Genomic DNA, 22,326 nt, shown 5'->3' on the forward strand with positions numbered 1-22,326 from the left:
TCTTTCTCTCTCAAGCAAAAATCCTCTTTCTCTTCAAGCTTTTCTTCTCTAACAATGGCACCCGTAGTAAAGATCATGTCACAGACTGGGTTCATATATGAGAAGAACAACTTCACTGCTTTGGTCAATAAGGGTATTCAGCAATCAGAAGACTATCATAAGATGATGGACTTCGTGAAGAACTGCAAGTTAAGTTTTGCCATGCTGGAATCACCCACAATTTATTGTGAAGTTGTTAAAGAGATGTGGACAACAACAATATACAATTCTATTGACAAAACCATCACTCTGACCATCAAAGGTAATGAATTCTGTATCAATAGTGATGTAATAAAAGCATGTTTCAAGATTCCTGATGATAATGTAACTGCACCACACACTGACACTGATATTGTCAATATGCTCAATTCCATTCATTATGCACTTCCTACTACAAAACTAAGTGACCTTAGGAGACTAGGTCTTAGGAAGGAATGGAGTTACATGTGTGATGTTGTAACTAAAGTCTTTTCTGGAAAAATCAGTAATTTTGATTCTGTGAACATTTTCATGCTTAACATGCTATACATGCTAGTTACAGACAAATTTTACAATTTCAGTGACCTTATTGTATATGAGTTAGGTTTTAAATTAGGTGACTTAGCCAAAAGAGGAAAGAATGTTTACTATGCTAGATTTTTTATGCTTTTGGCTAACCATCTTTATCAAGAGATTGTGCTTGATAACCCAAACAACAAATTAGCTTGTTGGGTTCAAGAGAGAAGAATCATTGCAGACTTGAACAGAGCCAACCGTCACAGGGATGTGCCAATGTTCTATTTTCCTGTAATGCTGACACCTAAAGTAAGTGAGGTAAGTTCATCCATACCCTCAACAATTCCAATCTCTTATATTTCTTTGACTTCAGGCATAGCTATGGCAACTGTGACAATGACCAAACAGTTGCCTACTAAAGCTGCTAAAACAACTGCAATTTCTAAATCCAAATCAAAGAAAACCCCCTCTGGTATCTCTCAAAAGGTACCAGTTGAAAATTCTACCAAAGCCAAAGAGGGGAGTGTGAAGGAGGGTAAGATAGGTGAGGGAAGGGGTGAACATCAAAGAAACCCCAAGGATAAGGTTGGAGAGTTGAGTGAATCCCAGCCTAGCCACACTGCAGTTTCCCAACAAACTGCAGTGCTTAAAAAGGACAAAAGCTCACTTCTAGCTGCATCATCCCAAAAGGATGTGGCTATTGAACAAAGCTCTCATCCAAGAGCACAGGCTAAGAGGGTTAGGGACACAAGCTCACCCCAAACTTACACTAGAAAGAAGAAATCCAAAACAACTGGAGATGTACAGGGCACACACTTAGTGCAAACTGGTGCTAAAGACACAATCCCTGCACCTTCTCAAATTTAAATTGATGTGGCTCCAATAAATATGGAGTCATAGCCAAAATCTCTCATGATAGAAGCCACTGAAACATAATACTCACCAACTAACTCACTGGAAGTGGACATGATAAACACTTCAATTCCTGATTTCCCTTCTTTAACTCTGTTGGGGAAGCCAAAATCTAGTGCAAGTGAGCATCATCTTTTAGATGATTTGTTGGCTCACTTGCCAATTTTATCAAATTCTATTGTGACATCTATGCCTCAAATAACTTCAATCAACACAGAGTCAACAATAGTTTCTCTTCCCACCTCATTCATTTCTACTCTCTCGATGGATATTACTCATCCGTCGAGTAGTGATTGTATCCCGACGGATAAGCTTAACAGCAGTTATCCGTCGGATAGCTTTACCACTCACCCGATGGATATCACTTATCCGTCGAGTGTCTCTGCACAACTTCAAACATCAATTATTTCTACTGCAGAAGATTTAGTGGTAATACAGTCACTCTTAAGACTGAGATAGGAGAGTGCATTGAGTGAGAGGCTGGGTTGCTCCCAGGAAAAAGGAGAGGAAAAGAGTGAATATCAGCAATCCATTTATTCAGGATTGGCAAAAGTGAGTGAGAGGAGTCCCACCTTAGTAGGTGAAGGTGAGGGTGTGAGGGTGGGGAGCCAGGGTGAGACCCTGATGCAACAAAAGAGAGAATATGAGAGAAAGGCAGGTACTGGAGAAATAAGGATGGAACCAGCCATTGCTAGTGAGTCAATGATTGTGGATGATGCTGAAAAGGAAAGACAATTTCAGCAACATTATAAAGCTGTAATTGATAACATTTCCTTGGATGCTGACACTTTTACTCACCCTGTTTCAGCCTATCAATTGTTGGCTGCTCAAGGCAATGTGGAGGCAGAGCAGACTTTGAATTTAGTGCACACCACAAAATCTCTTCAAAGAGATAAAGCTGCTGTGAACAGAATGTCTTCTCAAGCTGGAGAGCCATCTGAAGAATTTGGAGTAAATTCTGATGATGATGACTCTGGTTCTTTGGATGGAAGCATGAACTTAGGGGGAGCTGAAGGCCCAAGTTCTGCTTTAAGTTTACCTGAATGGGCATGGGCAAAGGAATCTACACCAGGACAATTTGAGGTGTCTTTGGTCAAACAAGTAATAGCTATTCAACAGGCCCTTCAGGAAACTTCAGATGCTGGTACCAAGGTTGTTCTTCAAGCTCACCTGGACTCTCTACATCTAATGAAGATCCAGCACTTAAGACAGAATCTCAGTGTGGATGAATTGAAAAGGGATATAGCTGACTTGAAGACCTATAACTCCGCGAAGCTGGATTCAGTAATGCCATATGGTACCATGCAAGATCTATTACTGAGATTCAGGAGAGAATCAGATTCTGACAAGAAGATAGCCAAGCTGGAGAACAGAGTTCAAGTTATTGAGAATTCAGTGGCTCTACTTCTTCAAAATCAACAGACTCAGACAAATCTTCTTATACAACTGGCTAAAGCACAAGGCCTAACTCCTCCACTTGATGATAACAAAAAGGGGGAGAGAGAATCAAGTAAGGGGGAGAAAGGACCAACTGAGGGGGAGAAACTTCTAGTTCAAATCAGCAAAGTAATTATACCTTCAATTACTATCTCCAAGCCACCAGTTGCAGATGGTATAGATCTTATCAATGCAGCAGCAAAAAATTTGAAAGATGCTGATAAAGGAAAGTTGACTCTGATCAATTGGAAAAAGATTGATGAGGATATACAGAAAAAGTTTGAATTAGTCAAGGAACCAGCTCAGTCAGCCATCCATCACTCTCATGTCAAGCCAATCAGTGTGAATGAGATGAGCATGAACTATCTGGAGAAAGGACAATCTTCCTGCATCAAGACTACAAAGGCTGAGATAATTCTTAAACCAAGGCAAACTATCCAAAGTCATCTTTGAAGAACCCTATGGATACTGTGTATGAGACACCCAAGCCTGATAAAGAAGCTTCTGTCAAGATCTATTATCTTCTACAAAGATTCAGCTGATTCAGCCTCAAGAAAGAGAATTGCAAAGATATTCAGAAATGGGAAGGAAATTTGTGTGGTAGCTGGACATCCACAATTTGCTAATGCAAAGAAAGAAGAAAAAGCCAGATTGAAGCAGGAAAAGAGGCAAGCTGCTCTAGATGCAAAAAGTCTAAACAAAAGAAAGAACAGTTTGCTATCTTGGCCAAGCTACAGGCTATGAATTCTTCTCAACAAATTCCCTCTCAATCATCTCAAGCTACTGAATCAAAGAAGAAGATTAAAGAACAGAAGAAATCCCCAAGAAAGAAAGAACTGGCTACAAGAACAAAAAAGAAATTGGATTTTGTTGACAAGGAATTGGAAGATCAATTTCCTAAGGAATCCACTCAAGCTAAAACTCAATCATCAAAGCCCTCTATGGTATTTGAAGATATAAGGGTGGTGGACCCCTACAGGAACATACATGGAGAGCCTATTGTGCCAAAGGATGAGCCAATAGAGTGGGACAAAATACCAATTCCTGACTTCAACTTGCCAATTCTTACTAAGCCAAGAAGGACAAAGTCAAGGGCAGTCAAGAAAGTGAAGTTGTCACCTCTCAAATCCAAGTCAGTAGTCAAAGTTCAACCCAAGGTCAACAGGGGAGACTACTTGTACTTATGTGACATCAAAGAATTCTCAGATCTAAACCTTTATCTGGAGGAGCTGGATGAGGTAAGGGCAATTGATGCATACAGAAACCTACCTGAAAGGTTGGTGTTCAAGTACAAAGGAGGAAGGGAGATTCAGTGGCCTCTTCACATAATACTTCAAGAAAGCCAAGCTATGTTGATCAAAGTCTATTCATCCTTCAAGAAAAACTTTGGGTTCAATGTAACTGTAAGAAGATTAGTATTGAAGAAGATTGAAGAGCTAAGGAGTGTTAGAGCCAAAGATGCACTTCCCAAGACTCTTATCATCCTATACATAGGGAGAAGAGTGCATCTAAGGCCCTACTGGCTGATGGAATTCATGGATGACAAGGGTGTGAGAAGATTCTTCATATTAGAAGACCAATTGAGTATCTCTAGCAATGAGACTCTCTTGGAGATGCAAGAAATGTTAGATCTCTCAGAATCTGATGAATTAGAATTCCACAGGCAGTTCCAGAATCAAATTGAAGAAAACAACAGAAAGCTTGGAAGAAGATCCAGACCTTCAAGAAACTAGAAAAATCTGCTCAGGCTAGAGGAGCATCTTGAACTGACTGTGAGCCAAACCTTGTACATTTTGTTTAAATTGAAGCACTTTCAGTTTTATCTACTTATCTTTAAAGATATATGTTAAGGATGTTTTGTAATCATCAAGTGTCTCTTAATTTATGGCTACAATTCCAGTAGACATAAATTGGGGGAGATTGTTGTGAACATGTTGTGTACTTGATGATCACTTAAACAAAATGTCTAAGTAGATTTTACTTAGTGAAATTATGTAGCACTCGACGGATAAGAGTTTTAGTCCCGACGGATAACTCATTATAGTCCCAACGGATGATTAACTTATTATCCATCGAGTGAGTAGCTTATGTAATAATAAGTTTGTAGCACAGTGATGTATGCACCTTTGTATAGAATCTGTAGTAGCATATAAGTCATGTTGACTTTAACTAGATATGCAGAATAGGTTGATTAACTGTACATAAGCAATGTCTTGTAATTCTGTATAAGTGAAATGAAGTCAAGTGCCAAGATAGCTACCGACGGATGATTAACAAAGCTTCGACGGATGATCTGTGGCGCCCTCCAAACCCGGGTCAGAAGTTTGGGGTCCACACACACCTTAATTATAACCTGCTTATAACAATAATAAAGATACTAATAATATATGCAATGACCCTACTTACCAACCACCACGGACCGCGACAGGTTAAAGTATGCACACAAGCCAAACACACTAATATATTACAAACCGTTCAAATCCCAACTATTTCAAATTTAAACTGAGTATTAAACATTATTACAACTTTTACAAACTTAAATTATTCCAAAAGAAGCCTACTAGCTCAGCTTTCTTAACCTGAACCCCTAGCTCTCGCGCTGGACTGGAGATCCTCTTTACCAACTGGTTCCTTTTTAACTGGAAAGAATATAAACAACATCGCACAAATGAGCTAACTAGCTCAGCAAGTCACAATGACAAAACTGAGAATAATGATCATCAGGTGAATATGGTTATGATATCAAGTGAACAATGGATTACGATTTAGAATTGGATATTATACTTTTAATTTAAAAACCAAGGTTAGGCTGCTGATCAGTCACGCACTAACCTCGAGCAAGGCACACAGCATTGCTCTAACTACTGGATCCAAGGCACACATTGGCCTAACTTGACCATTATATGGTCTGACCATGAATCTGGTCCAAAATTTTATAAAAACAATCCAATTCTAACATAATAACAGAATATGCAATAATAAACAATAACCGAATTCATTAACAACAATAAATGTTTAACAATGAAAGGGTTTCAATCCTTGTAAAGATCAACAAGGTACTTTCAAAGCTTGAATGCTGGGTAATGAAAGAATTGGATAACAAAGGAAACAACATTTCAGGGTTTCAAGGATTTGGTCTTTCAAAGCATAAGATATCATGGATTGAGTATATAATAATTCAGTTCAGTGTCTGGTATTTAGTTTGTATGTATTTGTGGAGTAGTATCGTAGATTTGTGTTTTTTGTTTGGGTATACAATAATCAATGGATTAGAAAGAATATGGTTCATAGCTCAAGAACAATAACTGAAATCAGGATTTAGGTTTCTGTGCTTCAAAGCACTTGCAATGTCAACAAGACTATCAAGAATTACAATATCTCGAGAGAGTTCAGAACACTTGCCTGATATTAGCTTACTATCCTGCACTTGCTTTCAATCTCAATCGTCTTATTCCTCAACTACCTGTTTCCCTTTCCTACGCCTTGCCACTTCTGCTCACATATCATAAGCATCTATCAATCATCAACTCACAGGATTCTATTCAACACATACTTCTATCTACCCTTCGTTTTACCCAAATCCGATTAACGGATTGAAATCTATGCAACAACCAAGTAAACACCGAATATATAGACCGATAGTCAAACAACAGGTCACGTATAACACATAATACATCACGTAATCAATGACATTTTATCTATAAAGAAGTCTCGGGTCATAAATATGCTTTCGGGTATTTAAAATGATTTTTAAAACATTTTTCGGAATTAAAACGGGTCGTTGGATCAATTTCGGGTTAATAAACAGGGTTCAGTTGGCCCATTCTGGCTCCGAAATAATTTTAGAATAATTATCGAACCTTGGAAATAATTTAGAATAATATTTTAAAGCTCGAAACTATTTTTCAGAATTTTTAAATCATTTTTAAATAATTAAATCTAATTAAATAACTAATTAAAATCAATTAATAATTAATTAAATCAATTAATCAGTTAATTTTTGAATTAATTGACCAATTAATCAATTATAAATTAACTAAAATTAATTAACTAATTAATTCAGATTTATTTGTGAATTAAAAATAATTTTCGGAATTAAAATAATAATTTTCAGAATTTTCAGAAATTAAAAATGAATTTTTATAATAAAAATAAATAGGAAATATGATTTTTAAACATTTTATAAACAGGAATCCTATTTTTGAAAACTTTGCAAACTACAGGGACTAAACTTCACCATCTTCAAAAATACAGGGACTAAACTGCAATTTTGCAGTTTCAGTCGCCGGAAAATCGGGGGTGGCCGGAGAAGACGATCCCGGCGTCCTCACCCCACCAACACCTCCAGATCAACACTACACAACACCAGGAACTTGTTCATGCATTCAAAACATTCTAATCATCCCTGTTCTGGCCGGAAATTGGCCAAGAACATCGCCGGTTTCCGGAGAACATCGCAAATCTTTAAAACACAACTCCCTTCGATTCAAGCATTCTCTGGTAACGAGCTATATATCAATCGATTGCAAATTTTATAAGGAACACAACCTACTATAAATCAACAGCTAATAACCCCTGAATCAAAAACCCCCAAATTTCAATTGAAAACATTCATACGGGTTATAAACCCTAATTTTGAAATTCGAAAATTAAACCCACTTTTGAGCATGTTATTGAACTCCAAATCAGACGTATGACATATGAAAATCATCAGGAAAACAAGCTCTACAACATGCAATCATCAAATCATACAAACAATCATCTGAACAAATATTCATATTTTCAATAAAATAAATTCGAAAATAAATAAATTTTTAGAAAAATACCTTTGATTTCTGCAGTGAAATAAAGCTCAGAATCTGATAGAACACCTCAAATCCTTCGTTTTGGTTACTCAAGCTTTAAAAACAGAGATCGGTAACGCCTTCGTTTTGCTATTTGATTCTTAGAACAGTTTTAAGAAATTAGGGCTTTTCTCTGAAAATTATATAATTAACTATCTGCAAATGATTTTGATACGAAATAAAATACGGTAAAAGGCTATTTATAATTATGGAAAATTTGTATCCCGTTGGATCATTCCGGATATAAAATAGTACGTTTATCTGTAAAAACTGATCCAAACGGTATCGGTTTTCGGGATAATTATCCAAATTAGTACAATTTGTACCGCGGTCTTGGTCTCAGCGCCTGGTTACACGTATTACGAAGTGATAATTGGGATAGTTTAATAAAAAGCTCCCGTTTATCGAAAATACGGGTTTTATTGATTTACCGAAACGAATATTGTATCGAAAATGTTGCGCCGGGACCCGCGCAGGACAAACCGTAAGCCGGATCGAAAAAGTCGAAACATGGAATATGCTCGGAATATTACAATTGGGTTAGGAAGGAGTTCTCGAACGAGTTTCGGGTTCCAAAAACGTAACAACGGTTGACGTCGGTTGGTTCCCGTTTTTATAACATAGATTTTAATTACCCGGAAAAAGATTTTAGAAATTTCATATAATTCTTATAAATCCATAAACCAACATAAAAATAATTAGGAAGATATATCAATTATCTATATTTTATTTTGGACATATAAAAATTAAAATACTCAATTAATATTATTTTTGAATATTCAAGTACAGATAACACTTAACAATTAAGTCACAGAATAGATACTGAACACACATAATAATTGTATAATAGCAAAAATAATTACACGATATATCCCGGATATTACATCCTTCCCCCCTTAAAAGGATTCTGTCCTCAGAATCTCTAAGAAAACAAATGAGGGTACTTTTCTCTCATATCACTTTCTAACTCCCAGGTTGACTCTTCAACCTTTGGGTTTCTCCACAATACTCTTACTAACTTTACCACTTTATTTCTCAATACTTTCTCTCTTGCCTCTAGAATCTCTATCGGACTCTCTACATATGATAAATCTGCCTGAAGCTCTATTGGCTCATATTCTATTACATGCCTGGAGTCTGGATTATATTTCTTGAGCATCGATACATAAAAAACATTGTGAATGTGCTCCATGTGCGGAGGTAACGCCAATTCGTAAGCTACTTTGCCAACGTGCTTTAGGATCTCAAAAGGTCCGACATATCTTGGGCTTAGCTTCCCTTTCTTTCCAAACCTCGTTAATCCTTTCCATGGTGATACTTTCAGTAATACCAAGCTTCCTTCTTCAAATTCCATGTCTTTCCTTGATTGGTCTGCATATTTCCTCTGACGATTTTGAGCGGCTATTAATCTTTTCTGGATAAGTTCAACAATTTCCTTTGTCTGCTGTACCAGTTCAGGTCCAAATATCTTGCGTTCTCCTACTTCGTCCCAATATATTGGAGATCTACATTTGCGTCCATAAAGGGCTTCATAGGGTGGCATTCCAATGCTGGCATGATAACTGTTGTTGTAAGCAAACTCTACCAGAGGTAAATGTTCGTCCCAACTTCCTTTGAAATCAATCGCACAAACACGTAACATATCCTCGATTATCTGGATCGTTCTTTCACTTTGGCCATCCGTTTGGGGGTGATAAGCTGTACTCATATTCAGTCTTGTTCCCAAACATTCTTGAAAACTCTTCCAGAATCTTGAATTAAACCTTGGATCTCGATCAGATACGATAGACACTGGAACTCCATGACGAACTACAATTTCTTTTAGGTACATATGGACCAACTTGTCGAGCGAAATTTTTTCATTTATAGGCAGAAAATGAGCTGACTTGGTAAGTCTATCCACTATAACCCAAATGACATCATGATTAGCCCTTGTCATTGGTAATCCAACTATGAAATCCATGGTAATATGTTCCCACTTCCATTCTGGAATCTCCAATGGCTGTAGCAATCCGCTTGGTCTTTGATGCTCTGCTTTAACTCTCTAACAGGTATAACATTTGTTAACCCATTCCGCAATTTCTTTCTTCATATCTGGCCACCAATAATTCTTCTTTAAATCTCTGTACATTTTGGTACTCCCTGGATGGATGGAATATCTTGAACTATGTGCTTCTTGTAAAATTTCATTCTTTAACTCCGTCACTGGTGGAATCCAGATTCTAGATGAAAATCTCAAAATGCCTTGATCATCCTTCTGCGTGCATAATTCTTCACCTACCAACCGATTTATATCTTGATCCATTACATCTTTCTGACATTTCTTTATTTTCTCCAACAACTCTGGCTAGAAAGTCATACTGTACACTTTCGCTTCCTCAGGTTCACAAACTCTAATTTCCAATTCCAATTTCTGAAATTCCTTATATATATATCTTCAGGTACTGATAACTCATTTAACTTTTCCTTCCGACTTAATGCGTCTGCCACTACGTTCGCCTTACCGGGATGATAATTAATCGAGCAATCATAATCCTTGATCAATTCTAACCATCTCCTTTGCCTCATATTAAGTTCTTTCTGGGTAAATATATATTTCAAACTTTTGTGATCCGTGAAAATCTCACACTTTTCTCCATACAAATAATGTCTCCAAATCTTCAAAGCAAAAACTATAGCTGCTAGCTCCAAGTCATGAGTAGGATACTTTTGTTCGTGTGGTTTCAATTTCCTTGACGCATACGCAATCACCTTGTCGTGCTGCATAAGAACACATCCTAATCCTTTGTAGGAAGCATCGCTATAAATTACGAAATTCCCTTGATCGTCTGGAAGTGACAAAACAGGTGTTGTGATTAATCTCTGCTTCAATTCATGAAAACTTTCTTCGCACTTGTCATTCCATATAAACTTTTCATTCTTTCGTGTAAGCTTTGTTAATGGTGTGGCAATCCTTGAGAAATTCTGAACGAATCGTCGATAATATCCTGCCAATCTCAAGAAACTTCTTACCTCAGTGGGTGTTCTCGATCTCTCCCAATTCGTAATTGCTTCGATCTTTGCCAGGTCCACTTTGATCCCTTCGTTACTGACTATGTGTCCTAAAGAACTGAACTTCTTGTAGCCAAAACTCACACTTCGACAATTTAGCATATAACTTCTTTTTCCTTAAATTCTCCAAAGTTGTCCTTAAATGTTCCGCATGATCCTCCTCCGTCTTTGAATAGATTAAAATATCGTCTATAAATACTATAACGAACTTGTCCAAATATTCCTTGAAAATTCTGTTCATCAGGTCCATAAACGCTGCTGGGGCATTGGTCAATCCAAAAGACATCACTAAAAACTCGTAATGTCCATACCTTGTTCTGAAAGCTGTCTTTGGTATATCTTCTGGTTTGATCTTCAGTTGATGATATCCCGATCTTAAATCGATCTTGGAGAAATACTTGGCTTCCTTCAATTGGTCAAACAAATCATCAATTCTGGGTAACGGATGCTTATTCTTGATTGTCAACTTGTTGAGCTCCCTATAGTCGATGCACAGTCTCATGCTTCCATCTTTCTTCTTGACAAATAATACCGGTGCACCCCACGGGGATACACTGGGTCTGATTACTCCTTTCTCTAACAATTCCTGCAATTGCTTTGCTAGCTCTTTCATCTCAACAGGCGCCATTCTGTACGGGGCCTTGGATACTGGTTCTGTTCCAGGTGCTAAGTCGATCGCAAATTCAATTTCTCTATCTAGAGGAAGTCCTGGCAATTCGTCGGGAAACACGTCTGGAAATTCATTCACTACTATGATATCTTCAAGTTTTGCTGGCTCCTGACTTTTATCAATCACGTATGCTACGAAATGCTCGCATCCTTGCCGTAGTAACTTCTTGGCTTGAATCATCGTTAAGAACTTCTTTACTTGTTTCTGACCTTTGAACGTTACTATTCTTTCGTCTGGCGTTTTCATCATTACTTTCTTATTTCAATAATCTATCTGAGCATTATGCTTAGATAACCAATCCATCCCTAATATCACATCAAATTCTCCTAACTTAAATGGTATCAAATCTACACAAAACTTACTACCAAAAATCTTAACCTCACAATTCTCACAAACTTGATTCACAGCTACACGTTCTATATTTGCTAACTCCACAGTCATTATTTCATTTAAGCACTCAACTGGACAATTTAATTTACTAACAAAATCTTGTGAAACAAACGATCGAGTTGCTCCCGAATCTATTAACACTTTGGCACATAAAGAGTTCACATTAAGCGTACCTGCCACGACATCCGTATCCTGGATCGCATCCTTCACCGACATGTCAAAAACTCTAGCCCTCGGAGTCTCATTCACTGTTGGGGTAGATCCCATAATTCTCAATGCATTACTAACTGGGGCTGGTGTCTTGCAATCCCTGGCCATATGTCCTGGCTTCCCACATTTAAAGCATGTAAATCCAATGACTGGAACTTTCACTGCTGGATTCTGGATAGGTTGATCTTTATTTGATGGCTCTCTTGCTGGCTGATTTCGGCACTCCCTCGAGTAGTGCCCTTTCTGGTTGCATTTAAAACATACCACATTCAACTTGTTACAAACTCCTCCATGCTTCTTTCCACATACTTGACAATCTGGAAAAGTTAATCTCAACTGATTCGGCGGATTCACATTAGCTGGACGATTGCCCTGGCCTCCGTCTCCTGCATTTTGTCTCCTGAAATTAAAATTTCTCCCTGGCTGAAACTTGCCCTTCTTAAAATTTGGAAACTTCCCTATTTGTGACTAACCCTCACTTCCCTCAAATTTCCTTTTCTTGCTTTCCTTATCTTTCTGGAACATCTCACTCTCTGTCTCTGCGATCATAGCTTTCTGTACAACCCCGGCATAGGTATCCAATTCAAAAATAGCTACCTTCCCCCTGATCCATGGCTTCAAGCCTTGCTGGAATCTCTTAGCTTTCTTTCTATCAGTATCAACATACGACGGCACATACCTTGACAATTCCTCAAACTTCCCCTCATAATCTGTTACCGACATATTCCCTTGCTTTAACTCTAAAAACTTCAGCTCCATTTGATCCTGAACAAACTGAGGAAAATACTTTTCTAAAAACAATTCCTTGAACCTTTCCCAACTAATAACATCTGTGCCTTCCAGTGTCTTCACCATTTCCCACCAATAGGTGGCCTCATTCTTCAGATAGTAACTTGCAAACTCAACCTTCTGTTCCTCTTTCACTTTCACTAAGGCAAATGCCTTTTCTATTTCCTTTAACCAAACATTTGCTTCAATTGGCTCTAAGGAACCCTTGAATTCTGGTGGGTTTATTGCCTGAAAAGTTTGAAAGTTACCTGGGGATTGGTCTGTCTTTGTTGTTGTTGTGCCAGGTGAACTATTTGTTGGGCCAAGATTTGAAGAATCTGGGCTATTGCTGGGTCCATGGGTCCTGGGTTCACATTCTGGGTTGTATCATCTTGGTTATTATTGTTGTTGGTTTCTTCATTCTGGGTGTTGGTGCGGGTATTTCTTCTGGGAGGCATTTTCTGTAAAGAATCAATCAACTTATTTAGCTTTTGAATCAATCTTTTACATAAAATAATAGTTTTGCAAAACAGAAATATTTCTTTTTGAAAACAGTTGTGACTAAATAAATTGCATGCTTCTTTACAGAATATAAATAGTTATGGAACACAGGGCACATGGTATCACAGGGTATAACTGGTGCAATAAATAAGGTAAGGTAAAACAGGTGCGATAAAATAAATGACAGTGTTGGAAAGGAAAAAGGTACTGATATATATAGATCAAAAGTTTTAGGGTAGTACAAGCGTAAAGACGCTTCGAAAGTCAAAGCAAAAAGGGTACAACAACCTACTCACTAGTCAGCATCGCTAGTCTATAAATACAACTCAAAAGTCTTCTGATACACACTACACCTTACTGTCCATACTACATAATCATAGCAACACTACTCAGCATCTTCATCTCAAAATCTCTAACTCAGCTCCAAGGAAACTCTGGTCCTGCTAGCCTCTCAAAGTCCTCCATCACCTCAGTAGCCCAGCCCAGCAGTGCATCAGGGCCTCTGCCAGGTAGTGTAGCTCCATGTAACCTAGCCTCAAGAACCCTCCGGGTCACATGAATCTCCTCTCGAAGCTCCCTCACACCACGATTAACATCTGTAGTCCTGATGATATGCTGTAACTCTCTAATCTGAGCCAACAAGGAATCACGCTCCAATAGAAGAGCCTCATACCGGTAATAAGGAACTGGGGGCAATGTAGACTGAAATGGGGCACTCGCTACTGAATGCCCAGTGGAATTTGAATCAGCTGGTGGGGGTCCTCTGACAGGTGGCCTCATGCCTGGAGGTGGAATAGCCTGTAATGGTACGGGCTGCAATATCGGTGGAGGTAGAATAGCCAATGCTGGTGGAATGACAGGACGTGGATCCGATGCTGGTGCTCCAACTGAAGGCTCTGAGTGATCAGCTGATACGGGAATAAAAGAGTCGGCCATCTCTGCTATCTGAAATCATATCATAATATAAGAATCTCATACCATAACGCAATTTACACTAATACCTGATATACCGAAACACTCAACCTCTCAACATTCTATCATCTTATGCCTTACTTCTAATCCTAACCCTCTACCCATTCCCGTTAACCTAAGCTTGTGTCAGTGACTTATAACCTGTAGCTCTGATACCAAACCTGTGGCGCCCTCCAAACCCGGGTCAGAAGTTTGGGGTCCACACACACACCTTAATTATAACCTGCTTATAACAATAATAAAGATACTAATAATATATGCAATGACCCTACTTACCAACCACCACAGACCGCAACAGGTTAAAGTATGCACACAAGCCAAACACACTAATATATTACAAACCGTTCAAATCCCAACTATTTCAAATTTAAACTGAGTATTAAACATTATTACAACTTTTACAAACTTAAATTATTCCAAAAGAAGCCTACTAGCTCAGCTTTCTTAACCTGAACCCCTAGCTCTCGCGCTGGACTGGGGATCCTCTTTACCAACTGGTTCCTTTTTAACTGGAAAGAATATAAACAACATCGCACAAATGAGCTAACTAGCTCAGCAAGTCATAATGACAAAACTGAGAATAATGATCATCAGGTGAATATGGTTATGATATCAAGTGAACAATGGATTATGATTTAGAATTGGATATTATACTTTTAATTTAAAAACCAAGGTTAGGCTGCTGATCAGTCACGCACTAACCTCGAGCAAGGCACACAGCATTGCTCTAACTACTGGATCCAAGGCACACATTGGCCTAACTTGACCATTATATGGTCTGACCACGAATCTGGTCCAAAATTTTATAAAAACAATCCAATTCTAACATAATAACAGAATATGCAATAATAAACAATAACCGAATTCATTAACAACAATAAATGTTTAACAATGAAAGGGTTTCAATCCTTGTAAAGATCAACAAGGTACTTTCAAAGCTTGAATGCTGGGTAATGAAAGAATTGGATAACAAAGGAAACAACGTTTCAGGGTTTCAAGGATTTGGTCTTTCAAAGCATAAGATATCATGGATTGAGTATATAATAATTCAGTTCAGTGTCTGGTATTTAGTTTGTATGTATTTGTGGAGTAGTATCGTAGATTTGTGGTTTTTGTTTGGGTATACAATAATCAATGGATTAGAAAGAATATGGTTCATAGCTCAAGAACAATAAATGAAATCAAGATTTAGGTTTCTGTGCTTCAAAGCACTTGCAATGTCAACAAGACTATCAAGAATTGCAATATCTCGAGAGAGTTTAGAACACTTGCCTGATATTAGCTTACTATCCTGCACTTGCTTTCAATCTCAATCGTCTTATTCCTCAACTACCTGTTTCCCTTTCCTACGCCTTGCCTCTTCTGCTCACATATCATAAGCATCTATCAATCATCAACTCACAGGATTCTATTCAACACATACTTCTATCTACCCTTCGTTTTACCTAAATCCGATTAACGGATTAAAATCTATGCAACAACCAAGTAAACACCGAATATATAGACCGATAGTCAAACAACAGGTCACGTATAACACATAATACATCACGTAATCAATGACATATCATCTATAAAGAAGTCTCGGGTCATAAATATGCTTTCGGGTATTTAAAATGATTTTTAAAACATTTTTCGGAATTAAAACGGGTCGTTGGATCAATTTCGGGTTAATAAACAGGGTTCGGTTGGCCCATTCTGGCTCCGAAATAATTTTAGAATAATTATCGAGCCTTGGAAATAATTTAGAATAATATTTTAAAGCTCGAAACTATTTTTTAGAATTTTTAAATCAGTTTTAAATAATTAAATCTAATTAAATAACTAATTAAAATCAATTAATAATTAATTAAATCAATTAATCAATTAATTTTTGAATTAATTGACCAATTAATCAATTATAAATTAACTGAAATTAATTAACTAATTAATTCAGATTTATTTGTGAATTAAAAATAATTTTCGGAATTAAAATAATAATTTTCAGAATTTTCAGAAATTAAAAATGAATTTTTATAATAAAAATAAATAGGAAATATGATTTTTAAACATTTTATAAACAGGAATCCTATTTTTGAAAACTTTGCAAACTACAGGGACTAAACTTCACCATCTTCAAAAATACAGGGACTAAACTGCAATTTTACAGTTTCAGTCGCCGGAAAATCGGGGGTGGCCGGAGAAGACGATCCCGGCGTCCTCACCCCACCAACACCTCCAGATCAACACTACACAACACCAGGAACTTGTTCATGCATTCAAAACATTCTAATCATCCATGTTCTGGCCGGAAATTGGCCAAGAACATCGCCGGTTTCCGGCGAACATCGCAAATCTTTAAAATAAAACTCCCTTCGATTCAAGCATCCTCTGTTAACGAGCTATATATCAATCGATTGCAAATTTTATAAGGAACACAACCCACTAAAAATCAACAGCTAATAACCCCTGAATCAAAAACCCCCAAATTTCAATTGAAAACATTCATACAGGTTATAAACCCTAATTTTGAAATTCGAAAATTCAACCCACTTTTGAGCATGTTATTGAACTCCAAATCAGAAGTATGACATATGAAAATCATCAGGAAAACAAGCTCTACAACATGCAATCATCAAATCATACAAACAATCATCCGAACAAAAATTTATATTTTCAATAAAATAAATTCGAAAATAAATAAATTTTTAGAAAAATACCCTTGATTTCTGCAGTGAAATAAAGCTCAGAATCTGATAGAACACCTCAAATCCTTCGTTTTGGTTACTCAAGCTTTAAAAACAGAGATCGGTAACGCCTTCGTTTTGCTGTTTGATTCTTAAAACAGTTTTAAGAAATTAGGGCTTTTCTCTGAAAATTATATAATTAACTATCTGCAAATGATTTTGATACGAAATAATATACGGTAAAAGGCTATTTATAATTATGGAAAATTTGTATCCCGTTGGATCATTCCGGATATAAAACAGTACGTTTATCTGTAAAAACTGATCCAAACGGTATCGGTTTTCGGGATAATTATCCAAATTAGTACAATTTGTACTGCGGTCTTGGTCTCAGCGCCTGGTTACACGTATTATGAAGTGATAATTGGGATAGTTTAATAAAAAGCTCCCGTTTATCAAAAATACGGGTTTTATTGATTTACCGAAACAAATATTGTATCGAAAATGTTGCGCCGGGACCCGCGCAGGACAAACCGTAAGCCGGATCGAAAAAGTCGAAACATGGAATATGCTCGGAATATTACAATTAGGTTAGGAAGGAGTTCTCGAACGAGTTTCGGGTTCCAAAAACGTAACAACGGTTGACGTCGGTTGGTTCCCGTTTTTATAAAATAGATTTTAATTACCCGGAAAAAGATTTTAGAAATTTCATATGATTCTTATAAATCCATAAACCAACATAAAAATAATTAGGAAGATATGACAATTATCTATATTTTATTTTGGACATATAAAAATTAAAATACTCAATTAATATTATTTTGGAATATTCAAGTACAGATAACACTTAACAATTAACTCACAGAATAGATACTGAACACACATAATAATTGTATAATAGCAAAAATAATTACACGATATATCCCGGATATTACATGATCAAATGACTATCAACGGATGTTTAACATAGCAGTCGACGGATGATCAATTAAGTCATCGACGGATGATCTGAAAGTCGACGGATGATCATATCAAGATCCAAACATCAGTTGAACAGTGAAAGTTGACACACAGCCGTCGAGTTGGATACAAACACACTGTGGAAGCCCATTAACTGGGTAATAGAGGACGAAAAGCAGCAAAGATCAAGACTTTTAGATTTTATATTTGTTCAGTTCTTTTGACTTTGTAATCTTGGTAATATATAAACCAAGAGAGTAGCAAATAAAAAATAACAACTGAGATAGCTGAGAAACATAAAAAAACAGAGAAATCTTTGTAAGCACAATCTTTAGTATTTCCTGTATTCTCAGCAGTTCTATTTTGTAAGCAGCTGTGAGCATTTCAGCACACAGAGTCCTCTCGATATATTATATATATCTCTGGTGGAATTGTTTAAATCCACCAGAAAGTTTTTAAAGACTCTTGTTTTTAATTACTTATGTTTTGATTCATTCAAGTTTACACTCCGCATTGTGCTAATCAAAACAAATATATCCATAATCGAGTTGAACATTTTTATTTCAAGAAAAAGGTTCAAGAATTCTATTCAACCCCCTTCTGTAATTCTTGCTATATTGTTAAGGGACTAACAGAGGGGTTGAGTGGATGCATAAATGGAATGGGATACTCAGACGGTCTCAGCATGGGAACCATGATAGTCTCATATCGACTATGGGTTTGAGTCTTTGGAGTTCCTTCAGTTTTAGTGGGCTTGGTTGGATTTTCTGCTTCTTCAGACATGATTGTTTTCGATCTTTACTGTATGTGTGTTAACAGATAAGCTCTGATACCACTTGTTAGGTCACACAACACTGTAGAAGGGGGTTGAATACAGTGTAGAATACAATCCAATCGATTTAAAGCACAAGTAATAGAAAACAGATGTATTCGATATAACAAACTCTGTTACAATGGAACTGTTCTCTCTCAGTGATTAACAAATATCACGAGAGCTTCTAGGTTACAATATATGATCTTCTCGATGATCGTAACTCTTATAGAGTAAACCTATGTATGTGTTTATATAGACACACAGTTACAAGATAACTTCTAGTTGATATGGAATATAATTATGTCTCCTAAAATATATTAACCAGATATCTTATATAATTCTTCTAGTCCTCGAACTCTTTCCATGCATATCTTATTCCGTATTAGTTTCGATCTTCTTTCCTGTAAATCAGCTTCCTTCCTTAACTGTTAGTCCTCCAGTACTTAAGTTCTGATATCCATCTTCTGATATTATCTTCTGATAATCTAAGTCCTAATATCCTTAAGTCCTGACTTCCAGTAAGTCCTAATTTCAGTAAGAACTGATATTTCCTGTTAGTTAAGATCTGTAAACTAAACAAGAAACATATTAGACATGACATCTCAAATATATCCAACATTTTATGAATTACTCATCTATGCATGTGACGCTCTTTATATCTATGATAAGCCCATGGACGCTCACCATGTGGGGGATTGATCTCATTGAAGAAATCTAGAAAGATAAAGGGGATGTCAAGTATATAGTGATCGCAGTTGACTACTTCACTAAATAGGCCGAGGCCATGCACTGCTAAAAAAATCACACACTTTGTCTTTAATTCCATTGTGTGTAGATTCGGGATCCTCTACAAGCTTGTTTCTGATAATGGGAAACAGTTTGATGGCAAGGAGTTGTGAAAGTTGTGTGAGGATTTGAAAATTAAGAAGGAATTCACAGCGGTCTATCACCCACAGAGTAATTGACCAACCGAGGCTGTCAATAAAATTATAAAACATACTCTCAAGAGCAAGCTGGAGGAACGCAAAGGGAATTGGTCTGAGGAACTCCCGAAGGTCCTATGGTATTATAACACGATTTCAAGATCCACTACAGGAGAATTTCTCTTTATTCTCACTTATGGATATGATGTTGTGCAAGACATGCCTGTATAATAACAAGACTTAGTCACATTGACAACCCTAAGATTTAGTTGTTTAATAATCAATTTTGTATTCTGTATTGTATTTCCTGAGTCTGTAAAAAGCTTAGAAGATTAGACTTGAGTATTTTTCTGTGAATAGATTCAAGCTAAGGAATAAACTCTGCAAGAAGATCAAGCCATGAGCATGCCTCAGAGAAAAGTGTAGAAGCTTGGAGTTGAATAAAACTATTTTATGAAAAATGTTTTAAGTCAAGATATCGACAAGTCACAGATCAAGTTATATCGAGAAGTCATTCGAGAAGTCCAAAATGACTTATCGAGAAATCCAAAATGGCTTATAGAGAAGTCTCAGGATATTGACAAGTCAAATGAAGATGTAGAGAACTGGAGATATCGACAAGTCATTTCTGCATGTAGAGAACTCAGAGATATCGACAAGTCAAATGAAGATGTGAAGATTGGAGATATTGACAAGTCAATTTCTCATTAGAGATCTCAGAGATATCGACAAGTCAAAATGTGTATGTAAAGATCTCAGAGATATCGACAATTCATTTCTACATGTAGAGATCTCAAACGTATCGACAAGTCATTTTACATCCAAAGATCAAGAGACCTTGACATGTTACGACCGGCATTTTATGTAATATTATTTGTGAATAATATTAAGTTAAATAAAAATATATTCAATGCTTGTACGTTTGTGTGAGTGAAAATTTCTGCATTATAAATTTGCTTTGGGTAGTATATGATTTTTCAAAGCAAGAATTTATTTAATTTCTTTATTTTTGATTTATAAGGAATATTCTAAGCTTTGGAAAAATTTTCTTTTAAAAGACATTTTGTACACAAATTTTGAAAATGATTTTTATAAAGTTTCTAAAAATCCAAGTTATTTTATGGTATAAATTTTATAATTTTTGAACTTGTACTTTATTATATAAAAATAAATCTTTGGAAATTAGTTGCTTAATAATTATCAAATTACATGAATAACCTTGCATGCAAACTCTCTTCTATTTAACCAAAGGGCAAAGAAGACATTCTCCACCCCACTAACTCACATTTTGCTAGCCAAATTACCTCCTTGACCTTGCATGCAAACTTGCCTAACTTTAGCTAGAGGGTTACTCTTGTCATTTCCTAAATCCACTCACATTTAGTCTAGTCAAAGACATAAAAACAAAACTAAAGTGATGATCACTCCATTTTCACTCCACCCTCCCCTTTTCTCCTCCCTCCCTCTCGGCTCAACCCTCACTCTCGGCCATCCCATAGCCGAGGCCCTCCATCCCCTTCATTTCTTCATTCTTTCACCCAAACAATCATCTTATATTCAAGTAATTTTACTCCCTATATGTTATTCTTATATATTTCAAAAGTATAGAGTGAAAAACCTATGTTTTGACCTTGCATGGTGATGTTTTTGTTAAACTCAAAGTGAACCTCCTTGATTCTTGTGAATCTAAGGCTTTCACCATGAGTTATAGTATCATAGGGTCAAGAATGGCTAGACATAAGAGTGTTACACCTATGCGAATGCTGTTTTTACCCTAATCCATTCGGCCATGACTTGATAGGAGCCGAATGGATGGTGTTTTGTTGCCTTGTTAACATTTTTGTGTATTTTGTGATGATAACATGAATTTTGTAGTAAAGTCTTGATAAAATCCTTTTGCATGCTAGTTGATCATTTAGTTATAATCCATGTTAGGCTTGCATGTTGAATTATGATAAAAATTTATTTGGAAATCATGTTGTTTTGGTTTGAAAAACCCGAAGGCATGCATGCATGTGGAATTCTCTTAGTTTGTTGTGAAATTTTGATTATTTGGAAAGATTTTGTTAGTGAGCCTTAATTTCAGTAGGAATAATGTGATAATATTGATTTATGCTTCTTGTTGCATGGTAATAATTTGTGGTTATCTTTTATAAAAATATATATCTTGTTGTTTCAAAGGCATGAAGATTTGCGATTTGTTAAGAGTAGTCTCTTTTGTTTTGCCATAGTTGCACCTTAGGTAAGGATGATCTCACCAAGGGTATTTTAAGAAAAAAGGGAGTTAGTTCAGTAGAATACCAAGTATAGGTCTTGGTTTAAGTATTTAATTGTTGTTAGTTGGGTTTGTCAAGTTAAAATCTTGGAAAATGAGAAGTTATAGTTTCTGCAGAAAAATCAGTTTAGTACCCTGAGGTTTAGAGTGAGTTTTGACCATGTCATTGATGTGCACTTTGAGGCCCAAGCCACCAGAAGTTAGTATGGGGAGTATATAATAGGTTTTAGGAGTTGGTTGGAGGTTTGCATGTCATTTGGTTAGGTGCACAAGTAGAATAACAAAATCTGTCCAGCAGGGGACAGTTTTGTTGCAACTTAGAAATAGGGAGATTTGGCCATGTCATGGGTAGGCCCTCATTAGGCCCAATTGGGCCTTAGTTAGAGGGTATGTCAGAGAAGT

This window comes from Apium graveolens, chromosome 10, assembly GCF_009905375.1.
Source record: "Apium graveolens cultivar Ventura chromosome 10, ASM990537v1, whole genome shotgun sequence".
Classification (NCBI taxonomy): domain Eukaryota; kingdom Viridiplantae; phylum Streptophyta; class Magnoliopsida; order Apiales; family Apiaceae; genus Apium; species Apium graveolens.